This window comes from Myotis daubentonii, chromosome 2 (assembly GCF_963259705.1).
Source record: "Myotis daubentonii chromosome 2, mMyoDau2.1, whole genome shotgun sequence".
Taxonomy (NCBI): Eukaryota; Metazoa; Chordata; class Mammalia; order Chiroptera; family Vespertilionidae; genus Myotis; species Myotis daubentonii.
In genome coordinates, this window is record NC_081841.1 from 213,616,120 (window position 1) to 213,639,045 (window position 22,926).

The 22,926-nt window shown below is 40.8% G+C and overlaps 1 protein-coding gene across 12 annotated transcripts in view; it reads left to right on the top strand.

The window, feature by feature from the left end:
- SORBS2 (sorbin and SH3 domain containing 2) overlaps positions 1 to 22,926 on the top strand; it is a 165,355-nt gene that overhangs the window by 37,721 nt on the left and 104,708 nt on the right. The window lies entirely within an intron of this gene.

The following is a 22,926-nucleotide window of genomic DNA, read 5'->3' on the forward strand; positions in this document are numbered from 1 at the left end:
ATTCATTAGAAACTACAGTAAATAAGTTACAGCACACCCCCAGGATAGAATACTGAAATTTTATATCTCCTAACGTGAAAGGAGCCAGAAATGCTTCTGTGGTGAGTGGTGTAGTTTTCATTCCTTGAAAACTATTATATAAGCTACTGTACGTGAGATGTTACAGGTTGTTCTTTTTCCTACAAAGTAGATCATGGTAATTCTAAAATTGGGCAGAACCAGCTGGGATGTGAGTCATTAGACTAAGTAAGAAGAAAAAGAGAAAAAGTAGTGGAGTGCCTTCCTAGGAATGGAAGACCTGCATTAGCCCTTGTATTTCACAGGCTGGAAACCAGGGATCTGAGCAAACGTGAGATGGCGTGATTTTCTAGAATTCACTGACCTGGGGTATTTGTAATTCACATTCCTACCCAACTGCGGCCATCGATTGACCGGATGGTGAGGGATGTTCTTCCTAACTCGGTTTGACATGAGGACCAGGCCACAGAGAAGGCACTAAGCATTTAGATATGCTCTTACTTATTCAGAAAGTGAACATTCAGAAGCAAATCCCACCCGTAGGCCCTTGAGGGGAGTCTCTGAAAGAGTGGAGGTTTGCTCCACTGGCCCAGAGATGGGGAGAAAGTCAGTGAACATCTAGATTCCCTTTGTTTCTCAAGTACACAGACTTGAAGGTATTATCAATTTTATCCTAAACAAGAGTTTTACTTGTTAATACCAGTAGGACTTACACTTTACCACATAAGAAAATCAAGGAGAGTGGGAAATAAAAAAGCATCTTTCTATGAACCAGAGATATGGCTTTCCAGTAGGAAGAGAATGATTACTAGTCATAATTCGTATACGCTCTTCCCTGTGCTAAACACTTTACATGTGTTATTTAATTATCACACAACCAGTGGCAAGTAGATATCATCATTCTATCCTACACCTGAGGAGAGTAAGATTGGAGGGCCAGCTTCATTCATTCTTCCATGTACTCCCTCAGAAACCACGTTCTTGGCTCCTAATGCATGGCCAGTGTGGTTTGAGCGCTGGAGGTATGGTTAGCAATGAGCCGCCATCTCTGCCTCCTGTTGGAATGGACAGGACACCTAGCTCGGATGTTCATCTGTTTGCCTGTCTCCAAATTGCTGAACCCAAGACTAAGAGTGCAATTTCATGAGGAATCTGTGAGATCTCCCAGGAGACCGGTAAATAACATTGCCTCTTAATGTGTTTTCTTCCCGATTTGAGAACCACCTTAGAATTAGGAATGAAAATGATCAGTGCTATGGTGCATCAGTTGCTTTTACTCCCTCACCAAAAAGAGTCTTATCGACCACAAGGAAAGAAACAAAGAATGCTTACAGGGCAGAGGTAGAGAAAGATGTATTCACCAGTATTTACCTAGAACACAAGAGTCATCACAATCACCAGTTAGATAGAACGGCAAAGACAGGCCTTAGCAAAACCTTTTCAAGTGATCCCCATCCATAAACACAGTGTTTTTGTTTGTTTGTTTATCTAACCAAGGGCCCTTATGAGCCAGGTGAAAACATTTGTCGAGGTGACAGATGGTAGAACCAGAGCTTGAAAGTATCGTTTCACAGCCACATTCTCTCCACTCCACCACACGGTAGGTTTTTCTAGGGAACACAGTCCCTGGCTATACCTTAGAGCTGTGCTCCATGAAAGAACGAGAGGACCTTAACCCAGTCCTACCCTTGGGTGGGTTGGATAGGCCCACAGACCCAGAAAGCAAGCACTTTGTTTTTGGAATAAAAATCTTATTTATTTATTATTTATTTTTGAACAGTCTAATATGTCCACAGAAATTATTTTCCATAGAGTTACTAAAACTCTGTAAGCAATTGACCAGCTACATTTCAAGTGTTTCTTAGTATCAGACCGCCTAATCAAGGATTATCCCACCAGGATGGGTTTAATGTTAAGAGCCAATTATATTCCTGTAAGAGTTAGTCATAAGAGAAAGCATGAAATCTGTCTGGGCCAGATTTGGGGACAAACATTAAACCAACAGTTCACAGCCCTGATTGAGGTGGTTTTATCTGGCTTTAGTTATCTTTCTTAAACAAGCTATTTCTCTTGCTTTATCTTCAAATGTGTAGCACACCTGGTTTTATCAAACTAAACTAAGCCTAATAATGGAACATTATTTGGAAATGAGGTTTTATTGTTGCATAATGGTTTAATAACCTTGATAAATAAGTTATTTAACGGAGCTTATTGAAAGAAATGAATCTCTGCAGGCTTTTCTTTCTTAATGCAGGTATGATCTGATAAAAGGCTTAATTCGGTAACCTGGTAGCAAAATTGCTCATATTTCACTATTCAAAAACAATCAAAAGCACTGGAATAAACAAGTAAGATTGGTTCATTAAAAATGCCCTACCCAGGAGTAAAATAAAGAGGCAATTACTGAATTTACTAAAATCCTCCTAACTTCTTCTTTATGGGAGTATTATTGCTTTGGTAGTAAGTGATTAACACAATATGTTGACTCTGACACCTACTTAGTTAGCTGCAATTGTGATCACATAAGACATAAGATCATTAGTGCCAACTCTGGACACTTCTTAATAACCTGTCCACTTCTCAGAGGGGAAGTTAATTGGCTTTGGTGAAGCCATTTCCATCACATCAGTGTTAATTGTGAGGAGTGACTCATTTAGTAACCATGGAAATGATGCTGCCAGGGAGGATGAAGGGAGGGACGTGTGAGCACACTTCCAGGCCTGCTATTTTGTGGACGCATCTGAACAGGGATCCAGGTGCGTTAGAAGCATACTTCATGTCGCATAAAACCGGACTCGTTTGGTTTTGCTTTCCCTCCACAGTTTTGCTGATTCTCTATCACAGCCTCAGAATTAGGCAATGGAATACTTCACTCCCGGAACCCTATGTTCCTTCCAGAAATGGGCCTCATATTTAAAGATGCATGTCCAAATGCACTAAAAACAGACCCTCCTCCCAGACACATTTCCCCTACTTCTATTTCTGAAAGCACTGGTCAATGTCCAGGCTCTCGTACTATATTTATCTGTATATTTGTGTCTCTATTTTTCTGGCATCTGTTTCCGTAATTTTCTAATATTTTAATATATATATACTTATAGGGCATCAATACAAGAAAAGTAAAGAACATCAAGAAAATAGGCAACCAATCTCCTTATTCACTCAAATTCAGTCTAGTTAAGTTGCAGAAAATATATATATATTTTAACATGGTTTCATCTGTTCAGCTTAAGTAGCACAGAGCTCTTATCAAGTAAGCTTTGTGAGATTTACTGTCTTTGGGGACAGGTCATTTAAAAATGACCCATGAAAGCCTGGGTCTTTTTCTATTTTTAAGTATGTTCTACTAATCTCTTACTAATATGTTCCTTGGTAATTTAGCAAGTATTTACTGAAAGCCTACCATGTATAAGGCACAATGAAGAATACCAAAGGGAATGAACATGATACCTGCCTTTAATAAAACATAAACACAGATAACATAATGTACACAGACAAGGAACTATATTAGCGTAAATGAGAGGGAGCAATTTATGTTGTTGACATAGGGGCTACTTTGAGATGGGCCTCTGAGAATGGGTGTGATTTTAAGAATAATAAGGAGTAACCCCAATGGAGGAAACATCACAAAAGAGGTGACTCACAGTCCTATCTGCCTGGCCACAGTCTTGCTCTCCGGGAAGACAGGGATTTGCTTTGATTATCTTGGCACCCCAAGGACCCAGAACAATGTCTGACACATGGTAGGCGTCCTGTTGAAAGGTGCTGATTAAACTGAAATGAAGGCTGAAATATAAAATATACCAAAAAAAAAAAAAGCAGCAAAAATTCCAGTTTGACTAACGAACAGAATATGAGATGGGGACTAGATGATAACAACTTGAATGTTAGGTTGGGAACATATTGTGCTGGACTTGATTTGGAATTTATTAATAGCTAATGTGAAGTCACTGGTCCTTTTCAAAAGACTAACCTTGTAACAACTGCAACATGGGATGGAGAGAGAGAGAGAGAGAGAGAGAGAGAGCGATTGTGGGGAAGACTAGCCACAAGAAAGCCAATCAAAAGATTATGATGACAACTTATTTACTAAATTGAGATTGAAAGGACAGATGATGAGCCTGCAGTTAGTAGCAGTAGTTACAGTATTATATAAAGAACAAAAATCAAGGATAAAGACCACAAGAGCTACTATTTAATGATCAATGCTATGTCCAAGAACAAAGTAAAATTTCAATGAATTAACTCTTGGGACTCTTACCACAAAGTTGCAATTCACAAGTTTATAGATGAGGAAATTGGGACTTGGAGGAATTAAGTAACTGCCTAAGGAAGCTCTGCTAGATGCTATAGTAGGGTGCTCTATTTCATTTGATCCCCTAGAACAGAGTATTACGTGGCAGGGGCCAGAAACCACATTTGCAAGCTTTGTCAAATGCAACTTCTCCTTTGAATAAAAATGATTAGCTAGAATATCCAGTATCCATGGCAATAATTCCAACCTAGAATCTCTACAGCATCGCACTTTTTGCAAGATAATTCCCACCTTTTTGTAACCACTGGATTATAGCAGGCTCTATGGATTATAGCCATTGACACACAAAAGGCTGAAGTTCATTGCAAATATTAACAGGAGAAATCCTCAAAAACAGATGCCTAAATCTTTTTATGAAACTAGTCAAAGATGGGCTGTAATCATGTGTGTGTGTGTGTGTGTGTGTGTGTGTGTGTGTTTTAAAAAAAACACCTCTCTATTAAAGTATAAATTGGCAACACAATCTTATATGTGATTCATGTTTTAAAAACATGAGCATTTAAGATGTGCAAGGCGCTGAACTAGATGCAATCAATGAGAGATAAATCATGAAAAACATTAATTTGATTTCACAGATATAGTGAGAGAAACAGACAGACATGGAGGAAATATATATTCCACTACTGCTCCAGGAAAGTGTTTTGAGAACACAGAAACTGTAATCAGAGTCAATACATCAGATACGTGAACAAGCGAGTTTTAGAGTCTCCATGCCCAAGGCTGTGAGGGACACAGGCATGATTTCATAGACCCTTATTGACTTGGAAATACATGGTATATTACAGGATTTGAACAGATTAAGAGCATTAAAAAAAAAACACAGAGTAATTCAGAAAGGATGGGTGGGATTTGGGGAAATAAGAAAGTTAAGGAAATTTTCTATCCAGATTGGGAAGACAGCATGAACACCCTTGGTGGATTTCAGGAAGAGCAGATGGATGATGCTGAAGGGAGGGGAGTGGTGAAAGGTGAGATTTAGAAAGTGGAGTCAGGTCAGGGGATGGCCACGAGGTCATACTGTTGCTAGAAGCTGACCTCTCGGACAATAGAAGGTTTGGAAGAAAAGAGAGAGGTAATTGAGCTAGGTTTTAGGAAAGGGCCCCCTGGCAACGGTATGCATTACTCCAGCAAAAGTTAGGAAAGCTAAGTTAGGGACACCTACTTCAGATCTATAAGACAAACTATGAATGTGACCATGGGACGACACATTAGGAAACTGTTACAGAGGTAATTCTGCAAACAGACCAGAAAATAATTGGTTTTGAAGGATAACTATGAAGACCACTAACTTGCTGATCATTCCTTTGCCCTATTTTCTTTGTGCATGAAAAAACCCAAATAGTCAATACAAACACACACATGTTGTCCCAGCACAGCTTAAGGTCTAAATTTATGGTGTCCTTGTATGTCCAAGAGGCTACATGTAAGTCAAGAAACCCAAGACCTTAATTCTAAGCACCTTGGATTGGAGACTCTATGAGAAGGTGAAGCAATGAAAAGCTAACTTATCATATGCACAAAACTGCTCCCTATTGTCAATTTGTCAAGACATTGGCACACATACAAGAGCAGAGCAAAATTACATGGAATATCAGATGCTAACAAGTAAATGCTAAAAACCCTATAAACTGTTACCTGTTAGGTACCTGCCCTTTGTGTTCATGGCAAATCTGGAAGAGTTTAAAGGAAGTAAAGTGATTGAAAAGAAGTAGCTGCGGTGCTGCTGGGGTCTGTAGATTAATATGCCACAGTTGCTCTTTCCTCATTCCTTATGAACCCAGAACCTTAACATTCACTGAAGCAAGGTCAACATCCTGCTCTATGTCCACGAATTGTGTTTCTCCCGCAACTCTACAGAGATGGGTGAACTAGAAGGACACACGCTCAGAGAAGCGGCATTCCAGAACTCCAGAAGTTATAACATTTCCAGTGTGGATAAGACACACTCCCTACCTGGAGCCCGCACATTCTGTATGCCTTGACAAACATGAGGAGTTATTCTAAGGAAATGAATGGAATCATTTTGACTCAGAGTGGTGCTTGAAACCAATCAGCATCTCCACTTTTTCTGGATATTGAACACATGCTGGGTTGGATCATTTCTTCCCCTCCTGGCATCCCTTAAGGCCTGATAGTTATCCTATATAATAAAACCCTAATATGCAAATCGACTGGACAGTGGAATGACCGGTCTCTATGATGTTCATTGGCCACCAGGGGGCAGACACTCAACGCAGGAACTGCCCCCTGGCGGTCATTGTGCTCCCACAGGGTGAGCGCCGCTTAGCCAGAAGCCAGGCTCACGGCTGGTGAGCACAGTGGAGGTGGCAGGAGCCTCTCCCACCTCCACACCAGCAGTTGGACATCCCCCGAGGGGTCCCAGATTGCGGGAGGGTGCACGCCAGGCTGAGGGTCCCCCCTCCCCCCCAGTGCACAACTGTCATGCACCGGGCCTCTAGTTTTCTCATAATCCTCATAGGAACTGATTGCTGTTAACATATGTTGCTTAGATTTAAGCTTATGAAAATATACCCTGTTGCGTGTGATCTATAATTGAAACTAAATTAGTACTTATTTTCTAAAGCAGATGAATGTTTTCAAAGTTTTTAAGGGAGTTGGAACCAATGGGTACTTTTCTGTGAGTTTTTGGCGAAGTGGCTGTCACACCAGAGCAAGAAGACACGTGTGTTATTTCAGCTGCTTACCTTCATGGCAGAGCTGCTTCATAACGCGACATACCTTTCAGTGGCTCTAGGGTGGGTTCATTTCTCAGATGGTTTTTCTTCTTTCCCCTTTGATGATGCAAATTCAGCTATTGAAACAAAATAAAATTATACTCCATCTTAGAAAACTGGTTCTTTTCCCGGCAATTTGGGTGCCCATTTTGGTCAGGGTTTCGGGTACCTGAGAGGAGTGTTAAAAGCTCAGGTGCTTTCTTGTAAATAGACATTTAATATCAAACGTGTTATCAGTGCTTCAGCCTTAATCAAAGGAAAGAGGGGACCAAGTTCTTAGACTGAACGGGGGATGAAGGAAAAGGATGCCGTGCTCTCTTCAAGTCCCGCTCTTTCAACAGCTTTCTCAAAACTGTCCCAGAGCCGAAACCGGTTTGGCTCAGTGGATAGAGCGTCGGCCTGCGGACTGAAAGGTCCCAGGTTCGATTCCGGTCAAGGGCATGTACCTGGGTTGCGGGCATATCCCCAGTAGGAGATGTGCAGGAGGCAGCTGATCGATGTTTCTCTCTCATCGATGTTTCTAACTCTCTATCTCTCTCCCTTCCTCTCTGTAAAAAATCAATAAAATATAAAAAAAAACTGCCCCAGAATAACCAACGCTCCATTCCTCATTCTTTTTATCACTAACCAGATGCCAGAAAGAGAGTCACTGTAGAGGAGCCTTCTGCAAAGCCTGAAATGATATTTGGGATTTTCGCACCTCTACTGGTATAAATACCCAAAAGGCAACATAGCTGTTTCACGCTAAAATTGATTTTTAAAATTGCAGAAAGAGTTTTCCAAACAATGCCACTTTCTAATTCAATACCCACATGAATAATCATAATAAATAAATATAATTGCCCATAGTTCATTGGGATTGAAGAATCCTTTTGAGGTCCAAAGAATTAGAAAGCCTCCTGTCTCCTTAGAGTTTCATGGATGTTTTTCACTTAAAAACAAAACAAGCGCCAGCTGGTTTGGCTCAGTGGATAAAGCGTTGGCCTGCAGACTGAAGGGTCCCAGGTTCGATTCTGGTCAAGGGCACAGGTTTCAGGCTTGATCCCCAGTAGGGGGCATGCTCAATCCCCAGAAGGGGGCATGTAGGAGCCCATCAATGATTCTCTCTCATCATTGATATTTCTGTCTCTCTTTCCCTCTCTCTTTCTTTCTAAAATCAATAATATATATGCATATATATGAAAGAAAAATTCTGAAAGTACCACATACATCCCCACCCATGCTCCAGATGAGTAGATGAAGCTTATACATGATCATAGGTGTTTTATCACTCTTCCTGGGCCCAGTGACAAAGCATAATCTCCTTTCATTGGTTTCTTGTGGATTTTTTTGAAGTGCAATTTGTTCTAACATCCCTTAGGGAACTCATGGCCCTTTAACAGGTATCCCTGGTGTTCATTTCTATAATCACTTGGAGCTTACAGTATTGTCTTAGCTAAAGTCTAAAGAACTTCTCATTTTTTTCCCCTACTACATTTTGCTGCCCATTGAGAAGGTTGTTTTGGAGAAAAATCCTAGTCTCACATGATAGTTTCCTCTACATTATTTGAAAGTTGAGCAATGCAAGGCCTAATTACAAGGAACAAAGGTCTCTAATTTCTCAGAGGAAGTCCTCAGGACTCTGGACCAGCGCCCTTCCTCAAGTGATTGATGGAGTCTCCGACTAAAACAGCTCTTGTTTGCCCTCATTTCCAATGTGCATGTTCAAACAGAGACCGTTTGACTCGGCAGAAGGTTCTGGGTATTTTCATCGCCCACTTTGCAGGAAACATTGGGCTTCTCTGACGCTGTGGTCTAGGCTTCATCTTCTGGTTAGACCAAAAGAATTATTCCTTCTCCACAGTGTTTGCCTCCCCACCCCGTCTGCCAAAATTCTAATCGAATGTGACAAAACAGCTGCAGAAAGGTTGCCTACATGGCTTCAGAGGGTCTGCTGCTACCTGTTCTGTGATTCATTCAGAAAGACAAAGCAATGTGCCCATGGCCACGGGACAATTAGGGGTTGAAGTCATGGCTGGGGTCTAAACTTTTTGAAAATCTTTACTGAGATATAGTTCACAAATAAAATCATGCACTGTGATAATCTGAAATATGTATATCCTGTGAAAAGATTTCCCCCATCAAGTTAATTAACACCTCACATATTAACCTGTGTGTTATGTATGTGATATATATATATATGTATATATATATATATATATATATGTATATATGTATATATAATTTTTTAATTGATTTCAGAGAGAAACATCAATGATGAGAGAGTGTCATTGATTGGCTGCCTCCTGCACACCTCCTACTGGGGATCCTGAAGCTCAGGCATGTGCTTTGACTGGGAATCAGACTGTGTGTGACCTAGTTCATAGGTCCATGCTCAACCACTGAGCCTCACCAGCCACGCTGTGATCTACGTTTTTAGATCAGCCACATTGCCTCAGTCCAAAGGATAGATTGATCAATACCTCCAATTTATTCTTTGAGATGATAATGAAAATACCTTTAAAAAATTCAGTAATTGCGTGCATTCTCTAGGTCTTAAAATCAAAGGGTAATAAACAAACATCCTCCAGCACCTGGTACAGTTTTCATACAGGTGGAACACCTGTAAAACTGGAGATGTTCTCCTTATCATGCATAAATGTAAATTGAATGAAATTATTAAGTTTTCTGGATTCCAACTGTGGTAGTTCATTAATTGGGATCAAAGCTCAGTGCTGTTACAGAGATCACAAATAATAGAGCTTAAACAGGAGAGATGCTCACTGCCCGCTCAGGTGAGAGCACGGGGTGGCAGTGCAGGGCGAGCATCTCCATAATTGTCAGGGCTTCCCTTCCATGATCAGGGTGGCTGCTCCAGATCCTGGTCCGCAGTCCAGCCAGCAGAGAGGAGAAAGGGGAAAGCAGAAGCTGAGTGTCTTCCCTTTAAACCAGGGCACACACTTCCTCTCACACTCTGGCCAAAGTGCGGTCACAACCCAGGGGAACCTGAGAGGTGTCCTCTTAGCCTGGCTAAGGCTATGGCCCAGCTAAAACTTCCACTGTCAGGTAAGGAGGAGAGGCGGGGTCGGAGAGGGCACTGGTTATCTCTGCCCTGTGCAGTGACCACGCTGCAGTCCCCCACCACAGGATCAGAGAGTTTTCTGGTCACATATTACTAGGGCTTTCATTTTCAAAACAGATTAGAAATGTATCTTGGATGATTTCAACAATCAAGGGAGGATTTCTCACCTTGTCAAGTGCTACTCCTTTGCAGCTGAAAGCTAACACCTTGTGCTAAGCTACTCAGAGCCAAATAGAATTAATTAGCGTAAGCCTGTCACTGAAATATCAAGACAAATGTTCTTGAAACATGGCACTTTCTCCCTTTGCCTTTTTTCCCCCTCATCTGGTTTATTTACAATAAAAAAGTAGGTTGAGGGATGAAGTTGCAGAAACTGATCCTTCTAACTGTTACTCTATATATCACATAACCGATAACCAAATGCTGGAGAGAAAAACGTATCTGAATTGTGTCAGCATAGGCTGCCCCCGCCTGGAACACGCTGAATAATTAATTACAGTGTACGGTTCGCGCTGGTTCGAGAGGCTCTATAAAAATAGCACCGGCAAGTCTGGTACGTCATCCTCCACGGAGCCGTCTCCCCTTAGCACCCAGGGCTGTGACTCGCACCTGCTGCTCCTCAGAGCCCGAAAAACTGAGTTTCCCTTTTTCTTTCTTTCTTTTCTTTTTCATCTTTTTAATTTTTTTGTAACCTCTCTTTAAGAAAATATTTGCCAGAGAAATTTTTAAAATGCACCATTTAAGCCCAGCCGGTGTGGCTCAGTAGTTGAACATCAGCATATGAACCAGGAGGTCACAGTTCGATTCCTGGTCAGGCCACATGCCCGGGTGTGGGCTCCATCCCTTGTGTAGAGTGTGCAGGAGGCAGCTGATCAATAATTCTCTCTCATCATTGATATTTATATCTCTCCCTCTCTCTTCCTTTCTGAAATCAATAAAAATATTTTTTAAACACACCATGTAACAACTATCACATAACTTTATATAACGAATAGACAAGACAAGCTGCTTTTTTTTTTTTTTAACAGCTTGTCTTGTCTGTTGATTCTAGTTTAGAGTCCTTGGGCAAACTTGCTATTTAATGGAACTTGACAATCCATCTGTAGGGAGTCTAACTCAGTTGTGGAGCAAAAACAGACCAGCTCGCTGTTTCTGGTTAAAGCTCTGGGCTTCCACATTTTGGCTGAGAGCTAACCTGCAGAGGAAATTATAGCACACAACTGCTCTTTTAAAGAGAGGTCGTAAAATGATGAAACTGTGGAGATTCAGAAAACATTGCCTACATGTTCCAACTCTCTCAGTTGCAAAGGAGGACACAGACATCCACAAAGGCAGAAAGGTTCCTGAAGGCACCACCCAGTTAGTGACCAGAACTTGGATCGCCCAGATCCCAGAGAAGTGTGCTGTCTGTTGACTGACATGCCCAGCAACATGACCCTAGTGGCATCAACATAAATGTCTGTGCACAGGCTGTGCTGAATATGTAGCCAACCTTGAGTGGCCTGAGGCACGTGTCCACTCAGTTACTGAGAATAAGGTGGGAATCAACAACTAACAGAACTGGAGACTTAAGAAACCCCTCTCTGTTTCCTTGAACTTCTCCTGCTTTGATGCGTCTGCCCTGTCTCTCCAAACTCGTGGCTTTCCAAATTTTTGAAGTTTCATACTCTTGGGTAGTGATGAGCTATATCCAGGCCACCGATAATTATTTTTTTTAAAAAAATATACTTTTATTTATATCATAGAGGAAGAGAGAGGGGAAGGGAGATAGAAACATCAATAATGGGAGAGAATTATTGATTGGCTGCCTCCTGCACACTCCACACTAGGGATCGAGCCCACAACCCGGCCATGTGCCCTGACCGGGAATGGAACTGTGACCTCCTGATTCATGGGTCAGTTAGTGTTCAACCACTGAGCCACGCTGGCCAGGGCACGGATAACTCTAATAACCATAGTGAAGATGATAGATTATATTTCTTTAATAATTCTTTGTGCCTGGTACCTTTCTAAGTATACAATTTTGAAATATATTATTTCATTACAATGACATGTATTAATTCCTCATATTGAGCCTATGAGGTACATATTATTATTTTTCCCATTTTTTAGTTCTGGAACCTGAGGCAGAGAACATGTACGTAATTCACCCCAAGTCACACAGCTAGTAAGTAGCAAGAATTACTATTTAAACCCAGGTGGTTACTTTTAACCACTACACCATGTTGGCTATCCTAGAAAAAGAATTCTGAATCTCCTAACTGTATGCACGGGAGACAGGGGGCATAATGGAGTGAGCCCGGTCCTGGGGCCAGAAGAATTACAGTCTGTTCTCTTTGTATTTGACCTTCATCCAGAGGGTTGGGCTAATTATACTTCTCAGTTCGTGGCCTTTTATTTCCTTTGACCTTGCTAGGCTCCTCCGTGCATGTGTAAGCACTTCTTTTAAACCGTAAGCCGCCTGTCATATCTATCCTTAATATTGTTTTTTAAAGAAATTAGCAAAAAAATATATGTTTCAGTTTGGTTGAACTGATAATATGTATTGAACACTGGTCACATGCCCATCACAACCGGGGAAATGCCGCCCTTGCTCCGATAACAGTTCTTATCACTCTACTGCACAGATCTTCAAGGCTCCCTTCATCGCCGCCCTCCCCGCCACACAGTCCAGGTTTCAGTACCCACTGCAAGTTACCGGGAAAAATGATTCTTAGGCAATCGCTGCCTTTGATTTTCCTGTTGGCATTTCGACAGTGGGCGGTTATGCCCTGTAATCAAAGGAAAGAATAACCCGTTCATCTCCTAGCAACTCACTGGAGATTACTGGCAGGGAATAATTTGTGGGGCTGAATCTGAGTCCATATAATTTCAGACTCTGAAGCCAGCGAGTTCCTGCTCTGGGCCATTAACTCTCCTCAGTATCCTGCAAATACAAGAAACCCGGTGTTGATGATGTTGCCGGAAGAATGTGCATTAAAATATCCCAAACACGGGCAGATGTATGTGAAAGAGACTGAGGAATTTGATGATCATTTTTGTAGTTGTTAAAAATCTAATTGCAATTAAATGTCGCTAGGAATCAAGATCATTTTGCTGCTCTGCAGCTTCCCTTTGCCGAGCCCGTTCCCCAACCCTCTCATACAAGGGCACATCTGTGGCCCAGGCCTCACAGCACCCTGGCCACCCCTGATGTGTTCTCCCAGGGGCTTCCTATCTGCCCACACAGGCTGGTGCGCTGGGGAGCCCAACCAATCAAACGCGGCTCCTAGTCAGTGTCAGGAAGCTGCTGCTCCTAGACCTTGAAGTACAAAGTGCAGGTGCAATCAACACCCACTTGCTCAGCCATCTGTGCCTCAGGGAAACAGCTGTGACTAGAGGATGCATCCCATCTCGTCACAGAAGATTCAGTGCAGTCCTTAAAATTAGGTTATAAAAAGAGAAAACCTGACTCGAGAATTTATTTGAATGAATGACCAAGGCAAGAAATGCTTCAGCCACTAGTCACATGTATCAACACCAAAGAAACATCCACTTTGTATAGCAGCAGTAGTGACATTGTGGCCGTTATCCACTTCTAAGGGCTTTGTGTATATTAACACATTGTGGACCAGCAGTTTTATTGCTAGCTTTACCAGTGGCCAGATAAGTTTCTATTGAATGAGTACAAAAAATGTCTTACATAAACGTTAAAGGCACGCTTTAAAATTAAATACCCATTGCATTTTGAAGTTATTTATTACATGTTCTTAGAAGCTAATATCTTTTTAAAGTATGATATTTTGTTAAACACTGTGTAACATGGAGCGAGAATTCTCATGATCCGTCCGCAATGTGTTAATCACCGTATCCTTCTACAACCCTAGGACAGTGGTCGGCAAACTGCGGCCCCTAGAGTGTGGCTCTTCCACAAAATACCACGTGCAGGCGCACACGTGCAGTGTGATTAAAACTTCGTGGCCACACTCAAGGGGCCAAAGAGCCTCATGTGGCTCGCGAGTCGCAGTTTGTCAACCACTGCCCTAGGAGGTCGGCACCGCTGTCATCTCTATGTAGAAAGGAGGAAACCCAGTCAGGTTCAGGGAGTGGATATGGTAGAATGGGCTTTTAACCCAGTGTCTTGGCCCCAAAGTCTACACTCTAGATCACCATCCCCACCCACCCCAACAGGAGACATGGTCATAGCACCGCTCCCATCTCTGTCTCATACCCGAGGGCAGAGGGTGATGCTGCAGTCCTTGAAAACAGCAGTGATCTGGAACGTAAACATTAGTTCAGAAATACTTTCTCTATAAATTCCTTTGATGACACAGAAATTGTGTCTGTTTGTATTTATTATAAAGGGGAAGAGGCCTGCTTTCTTTTAGGTGTCTTGCTGTGTGGTTGGTGCATAGGAAAGTATTCTTGTTCTGAGCAGACTAAAGGCATGTAACGAAGACTCCACATCTGCTCCGTGCCCTCCAGGAGCACTATAGAACTTTGTGCAGTGAGCATGTATAGCCTTCTTTTAAAAATACTCTGTTGCATATGCCAGGAACATTTACGGAGCAGTTAGTGTTTATGATTTATCTGATGAGCATTTAGTGTTTTTTGTTCATTATTTTTTATCTGTCTTTAAGCCTTGGCTAGCTGAGAGATGGAAACATGAATGGAGCTGTCACTCATGCATTCTTCAAAAGGATTTTGATTCTGTCTGCATTTTCAGTCCTTTATGTTTCAAATTATTGAGTGCCAGAGATGTTCTACTCACTACATAAAATAGTTTTTAATCTACTTTTATTAAAAACAATATTTTTAAGTACAATGGAATGTTTTTCTCCCACAAAGTTAGAACTAGGGAAAAAGTAGGGTTAGTTTTACCAGTGGTTTTTTTTTTCTGATTCTAAAATTTCAGTCCCATTTTTATTCAGCCTTAACTATTCTGGGCTAAATTAAAATTTTTCTTCTTTAATCTAACATGTTATTTTGTTTTCTATCTGTCCTTTTTCCCACCTTCATTATCTCTCTCTGGAAGTGCAGGAGTTACCTCTTAGAGAAAGAAGCTATAAATTGCTGGAGACTAATATTAAAATACAACAAATTTTGTTGTTATCTCTGTTTGGCCATATTGCCTAAGATAATCCCATTTTATGCCTAAATCAACATAATTTATTTCTTAAAATCCCTCTTTCCAAAAGCAGAATAAACCTAATGATTAAGTAAAATAAATTTGTTTTTAGTTGCAAACAAATTCATGTATATATACAAGACAAATCCTGGTATTTCCTAAAACTGATCATGAAAAATGCCACTGTAGATATATTTTTAGACATTGATTCACAAGCCTTTAAATTGTGTTCCAAAAACATAATTCCTTATCTTTTCATAGAATCATGCTTTCCAATATGACCTAAGTGGAAGTTTTAAAAGATTTGAGATACATACATAGCAAGATGTTATTATTTATTATTGCTTTAAAACCTCTTTTCTGTGCAAATTTTAGGTTACAAGCTCTGTGTGCAGATGCGGTAGAGAAGAGTATAAAGCAAATTTAAGCAAAGATGGCTAAATGTTAACTTTGCACAATCTGCCACAATTCTACCTGATGGCAGCTCAGTGAATTCATGAAACTCAGGTATAGACCAAGCACAGAGTCAGAGGGCCAGCTGGGGACCAATGGTATGAGTTGAGGCTCATTATAAGACTTAGCTCAAAAACATCTTACACCCCAGCCTGCTGGCTCCTCCCATTATTTGGGGTACTCCTTTGGAAAGAAATTGAAAACAACCTGTTAAAATGAAACTGTGTTATTTTTATAAGGCAATACCTCATCACTCATCTTAACAAAACTCAAAGAAATCAAAGGTAAGATAAGAAATCAGCCATATATGCATTTAAATAATGAGGGGTGACATCATGAAGAAAGTAATGTTTTCATTGTACTGAGGATAGGTGGTAGTTATTCTATCCCTTTCATTGAATTGAAAATTAAGATCATGAGCAGTGGTGGCGATTCCACATTTCACTGAATTGCGTCAGCACTGTTTGGAATCAGTGCCCATGATCAGAGTCCCAAGTTCGATCATGATTGTCTAGGTTCACGTGGAAGACAACAGCGGCAAATAATGGCGTTCAGTATGCACACAGGGCAATATTAATTAAGCGATGCTGCACTACAGTGACAGTGAGCCCCTAGCAAACAACAATGATTATAGTTTCTATTGATCAAGTTATAAAGCACTGACTTGTTCCACTCTTTCACCTTCTCTTGCACTCCTGCCCACAACAGCAATATTTCTCCCAGCTGCCTAAGTGGTCAAGTCCGTAAGGTTGACTACCTCTGTACATTTCCTAAAGGAAAAAAAAAAAAAAAGATTGATTTCAGCAATTTGTAATACTCATCCCTTCCCCTAACTACCCCGGGTGGGGCCACCGGATGCCAATGTGTGGGTGGAACCCCTCTGTAGACTCCACTCCATGACTGAATTTCCTGCCTCTGAAGCACATTCTTCTGATAACGATCCCAAGTCTTCTGAGTTTATATTCTTACCGTGGGAAAGAGATAGCAAACAAATATGTAGGATGAGAGATGATCGGAAGTGCTCTGAAGAAAAAACTCTCAAGGGTAAAGAAAATATGGAGGAGGGTATTTTATATGGGTGGTGAGGAGAGGTCTCTGATAGGTGGAATTTGAGCATAGACCTGAAAAATGAAAGGAAAGAGCTAGAGATACGTAGAAGTATTCCAAGCACAGGCAAGGACTCTGGGGTCCTTTAGTCTTGGCTTATTCAAGGAGAAGTAAGGGTCAGAGATCTCAGAGCAGAGATAACAAAGAAAGAGATTGGCAGCAATAAAGCCAGAGACATGGTGAGGGCTCAGGGCATGGAGGACCCTGCAGGCCCTGGTGAGGATGGGAGATGGAGGCCACTGAAGAGTTTTGAACAGGAGAATAAATGATCTCTCTTGGATTTTGGGGACATTATTCTGAGAACCTTGGGAACAGTAGAATGCAGGTCATATAAGTGGATGACAGAAGACAAATTACAAGGCTACTAAAACATTTCAGATTTAGACTAAGGTGTAAGTGGTAGTGGAGAGTTAATGACACGTATTACGATTCTGGATCTAGTTTGAAGGCAGAGATTGTAGGATTTGCTCATAAGTGAGCGGAAGGGATGTAAGAGGTCATTTGAGTCAAATGTCATGTTACTGGCTTTGATCTGGGCAACCGAAATGGTGATGCTGTTTACAGCGAAGGGAGATGCTCCAGGAGGAAAGAATGGATGGATGGTGGGGTAGAATGAGGGTCCAGGTTGATGTGCCTGGGGACATCTAAGTGGGCACAGTGAATAGGCATTTGATATTCTAAGTCTGGCATTCTGAGGACAGGCAGGGGCTAGAGAAGTAAATGTAGGAGTCTTCAAGCAGCACCAATTTCAGTGACATAGCCCCTTTTTCAAACACATCACATATTTTTTAAAATATTTTTTTACTGATCTCAGAGAGAAAGTGAGGGGTGGGGGGAGAGAGAGAAACATCAATGATGAGAATCATTGACTGGCTTTCTTCTGCACACCCCCTAGTGGGGATCAAGCCCACAACCCAAGCATGTGCCCTGACCAGGAATTGAACCAATGACCTCTGGGTTCATAGGTCAAAGCTCAACCACTGAGCCATACTGGCTGGGCCAAACACATCACATCTTACTCTGAGATTGCCTCAAGTATGACTGCCTACACCCCTGTATAAGTTTGGGAATTTTGCTTGGGAGGAGTGGAGATCCAATTATGATGAAAGACAAAATAATGTAAAAGACGACGGGGGGTGAAAACGTGAACAAGGGTGGCAGGATGTCAATGGCATGCCTTAGCTGCTCTGTGATGGCTGGAGGTCCTTGTCCTTTAGCCCTTATTTGGATGGCGCTGTACAGCAAGAGGCCATGTGAGCTGAACATCAAGTAGACCCATACCTTCCTACAAAATCCTCTACTTGAACTTGAAAAACATGATATCTGTACAAACAAGTTGCCTACATCTCTCACACAATTCTATCTCGTTGGATCGTAGAAGGCATTAAATTGGTTTTTAAAGCAATTCCCAACATCTAATGAGCCATATGCTTATTATGTTTTGGACACATTTATTTGCAATTTCCTAACAGAGCCATGACTCAGCTGTGTGTCTCTGAAGGCCCGTCCGCGTTTACCCTAAGAGCTTGGTTTCTCTAAGCTCCATCGGCAGCGTGGTCTTGGGCATCTCTGCTGGCAGCCTACTCGCTTGCCTCCCACACAGAGGGCAGCAGACAGGCGAGTGCTCACTTTGCCATTAGCAGGCACCGCTAACACATGACTCAAGTTCCGTAACTGGTAAGACGGGAGCTCCTACAGCAGGAAAGCAGCCGGTCTCTTACACGCTCAGCAAAGTAAAAAACAAAAAAACACTTCAGTGCTGGAAACTAGCAACCATAATGCAAATACAGGCAAGCACCTTCATGCAGGAAAGGACCGAAGTGGTCACTATGGGGAAATGCATTTCATCCACCTTGAAATGTCGGGGTAAATGTAGTCCAATATAAAATAGGAGAACTCAGACACTCAACCAGCAATAGAAAAATTTCTCTTTGCTTATTTTTAAAAAATGAGATCAGTAATAACTTTAAACACTTTATACCATTTGGCCACTAAAGTGATGTTGTTTTATGTCCCAAGACAAGAAGCAACTAGGCATCCACAGCCAGCAGACCTTGGGAATGAGGCAGCACTCTCTGTCTTACAGTTTAGGCATCCAGATCTCCAGGTTAGGGCACGTTTTGTGAAAGCAAAGCTAAGATAATGATGGTGACTTTCAGGCCTGGGGACAAGAATCCTAAGATGCTTGAAATACCAAAAATTAGAGGCCTAGTTCCCTTAGTTTTACAGGTGAGGAAACTGAGGCCTGAAACTTTAAGTGACTTTGTTTCTCCCCTCAAGGTGCTTATGATATAATGAGAAAGGCAATGCATGTGAAAAGGTAAATAAAATAGCAGTCATAGCAGAAAGCTGCAAGAGAGTTTATGATTCAATGTCAGGTGAACGGCCCATGGGCTAAGCCTGTAGAAATCTGCAAAGATGTGGGTGATTGGGCCTGGGTGGGGAGATGTGAACAGCTTGAACCAAACTTTGAAAAGCAAGTGTGTGTGGTTTTGATAAGGACAGCCGGGATTTTGAGAATATCAAAGGCTTATGATAGGGAAAAGGAGGTCGATTTTCCTGCCAAGTCACATGGATATATTCTTTTAAATGTAGGCATGTGGATGTGCTATGACTTACTTATAAGTTTATTTTCATTTCATCTAAAAAGTAACAGGAATGCATCACAAACACTTGGAAAATCGGAGAAGTCACCCATAATTATTCCTACCCTATTACAAACAATTGGTCTCTCTTTGAAACCTGCCAGTTAGTTTTAGCAAAATGTAAGCTCCTTTATTGTAAATTTAGTTTCCATTTATTTTTTTAAAAAAAACTGGAGAGATCCTTGGTTCACAATAAGAACTGAATTGAAATTTTTGGCAAACAAAAGAAGAGGAACTCAAGTTTATACATAATCAGCTCTGACTTTTAAGCATTGATATATATTGAAAAAGCTGCATGGAGAAAGAAGAGAGAGAAACATTTTCACACACAGGTAGACACAGATACAAATATGGCTAAAGTTGGGAAATGCTGACATAATGTTTTAATCAGATTTTAAAAGCAATGATAAAGATAATATTGAACTGGCTTGAAAGTACTTTATTTGCATCTTTGAAAGGCGCTCACTTTGAAAATATTGCTACTGTAGGGCCTTTCCCCGTTGCTGTACTGATTTGAAGGTTGCCATGAGCATCCGGAAGGGAGGAAGGGAGAGAGATAGTGGCAGGCGCCCTGGAGGGTGGAAAGAACCCGTGAGACAATTCCAGGGAGAACTCAAAATAGCTAGTCAGTCTTTTGCCAAATGTATATGAAGTAATTTACTTTTTATAAGGTTCCTTCAGCTGAATAAAATGATTTCACTTTTGGATGTTTCTGTGATTCTAACGAAAACATGACTCATCCATCTGATGGCTCATTCTTCCTCTTGAGGCTACACCTTCGTAATCAGGAGGAAGGAGGAATGAGTGGAGCCACAGAGGGTGGTCTGATGACGGCTTTGCTGCTTGCAAAGTAAACAGATGCCCCATGTGCTTCCTGTCTTTGTATTGACGTGTGCCTCTGACAATACGGTTTCTGGACTGTAATGTTTGTTATTTTGTAGCACTACACATACATGTCAGCGCAGACGTGCTTGAAATGCCCGCCACGCCGCCCAGACCTTGCTGAGGAGGCTGGTTTACTGACTGAGGGGCGTGTTTGCTCTACATCTAGAAGCCTCTTTCCCCTGGGAAGTGAGGGTCCAAGTCACTTCAATTCATTATCTGATTCTGTGAAAGCCACCTCAGCACAAAGGCATAGAAGAAGCCTGGATCCTTAAAGGGGAACCAAGATGGGCCTGGGGCAGCCTGTGCCGGTGACCAACCAGTAGAATGATAGCTCAGAGATGTCCTCAGAAGGCATCAGAGGGCTGACCCCGCCCCCCTCCCCGTCTTGGGGTATTCCTTTAGCGTCAAAAACAGTGGCCACCTCATGGAAACAAATCTGCAAAGAGCTTTGTTCCCATTTAAAAATATATACCAGAAAGTTGATATGAAGTGTGTTTTAGGGTAGTTATAATGCCCATGAGCATTTTCAGTATTGCTCATTACAGGCGTACCATACACTGATTGATCCAAATTATGGCAGTCCTACACTCACACTTCGGTCAATAGCCAGTTATGCATTATAAACTGTTGCAATCCTTCAGGTTCTTAGATCTAAGAAAGACATTATAATGCAGTGTTTAGGACACAAATTACCTGGGTTCCCAAACTTGACTCTGCTAGCTAATAGCTGTGTGGCCTTGGGCATGTTTCTTAACTTCTCTGAATTTTCATAAAAAATCAGTAAAATAACAATAGTAGCTATCTCATTTGACTGTCTTGAGGCTCAGATGAATTGATATATATGTAATTACTGTCAGAACAGTTCCTGGCACACAGAAAGCACTTAAATAAGAACTATTATTATCATTTAAGTTCTCTGGCAAGCAGCTAATCAACAAGCATAGCTATAAGAAACATGTACATAAATATTCATGAACATGGCAGCACTGTTCAAAACAACAAAAATCTAGAAGCAAGCCAAATGTCCATGAATAAGAAAGTATATGCATAAACTATATTATATTCACACCATAGAACATTATACAGGAGGCAAAATGAACACCCTTACAGAAACAGGCAACAATATGAATGAAACTTAGTAATGTAATTATATCCAGCATGATGACATCATTTTAAAGATAAAACAACTAAAATAAACATACTTGTATGTTTACTTATAAATAAACATTTGTTACTCTGTTGAATCAATGAAACCACATTAAAAGGAGGGCAAGAGAATGACTCACATAGGACTAGAGGAACAGTTACTTCAGGTGTAGAAGGGAAGGATGGAGTGAGGCTTTCTTGGTTCTATGTACTTACTTATCAGAGTCTACTTTGTTTTAGATGGTGGGTGTGTAGGTGTTTAATGATAAAGAAGAAAGGGAGGAATAGGTAGGAGGAGCTATGGTAAGACTTTGTCATGAACCAAGGATCACAATTTATCAGATTGTGTATACATAAGACCTACCCCCAAAATAACAGCAATCATTATCCACTGTTATAATCAATTTTGTTATATTATATTACAAATAATTAAGAGATAAAAGAGTCCAGGGATTGCTTGTTTGCACTGTGTTGTTCTAATTTTGGTTGGAATAAAGAGTAGTAAGATAGATATAAACACCTTCTATACTGAGGATTTTTCTAAAATAAATATTTGTTATTTGTTTTCTCCTCTTGGAAAAACAAAATGACAGGTCATGTCAGTGTTTAAGGTTCAGACAATGAAGATGATTTTGTTTAAAATATATAAATCAGTAATTTACTACTGGTTGAATCAGCAATTTTCAACTGGTGTGCCACAGGAATTTTATTGAATTAAATAATTAATTAATGGCCTAACTGATTTGGCCCAGTGAATAGAGCTTTGGTCTGCGGACTGAAGGGTCTTGGGTTTGATTCTGGTCAAGAGCACATGCATGGGTTGAGGGCTTGATCCCCAGTGGGGGACATGCAGGACTCAGCTGATCAATGATTCTCTATCATCATTGATGTTTCTATCTCTCTCTCCCTCTCATTTCCTCTCTGAAATCAATAAAAATATGTTTTTTAAAAAATAATGAATGAATGATGCCATTATCTGGGGTAGGGAATACTGGAAAAATGGGGTGTGGTTTGGGGAGAGGGAAATACCATGAACCTAGCATAAACTGGGAAATCAATATTAATTATATTTGTATTGTAACTTAGACATACCAACTTAGAAATTGGGATAATTTGATGAGGGTCCAAGCTGTTGTATACTTTTGATGACAGTAGTTTCTTAAGCAAAATGTTAACATAGATACTTAAACTACATAAAATAAGTCTTCTGAAATATTTACTACATATAAATTAATGTCATATGTACAGATCATTCTTATGTCTTCATTAAAATACGACCCCAAAGGATCTATATTGGGCTTTATTTCCTGGACCTAGAATTAATCTATATTTCTTGAAAGAAAATAAATTGCTTCGTCCCAAACATTACATAATTTAAACTTTTCCCTAATTTGTCTTTCTCAATCATTTTAAGTTAATGGTATATTTATCACATAGTTGTACCACAAATAGCC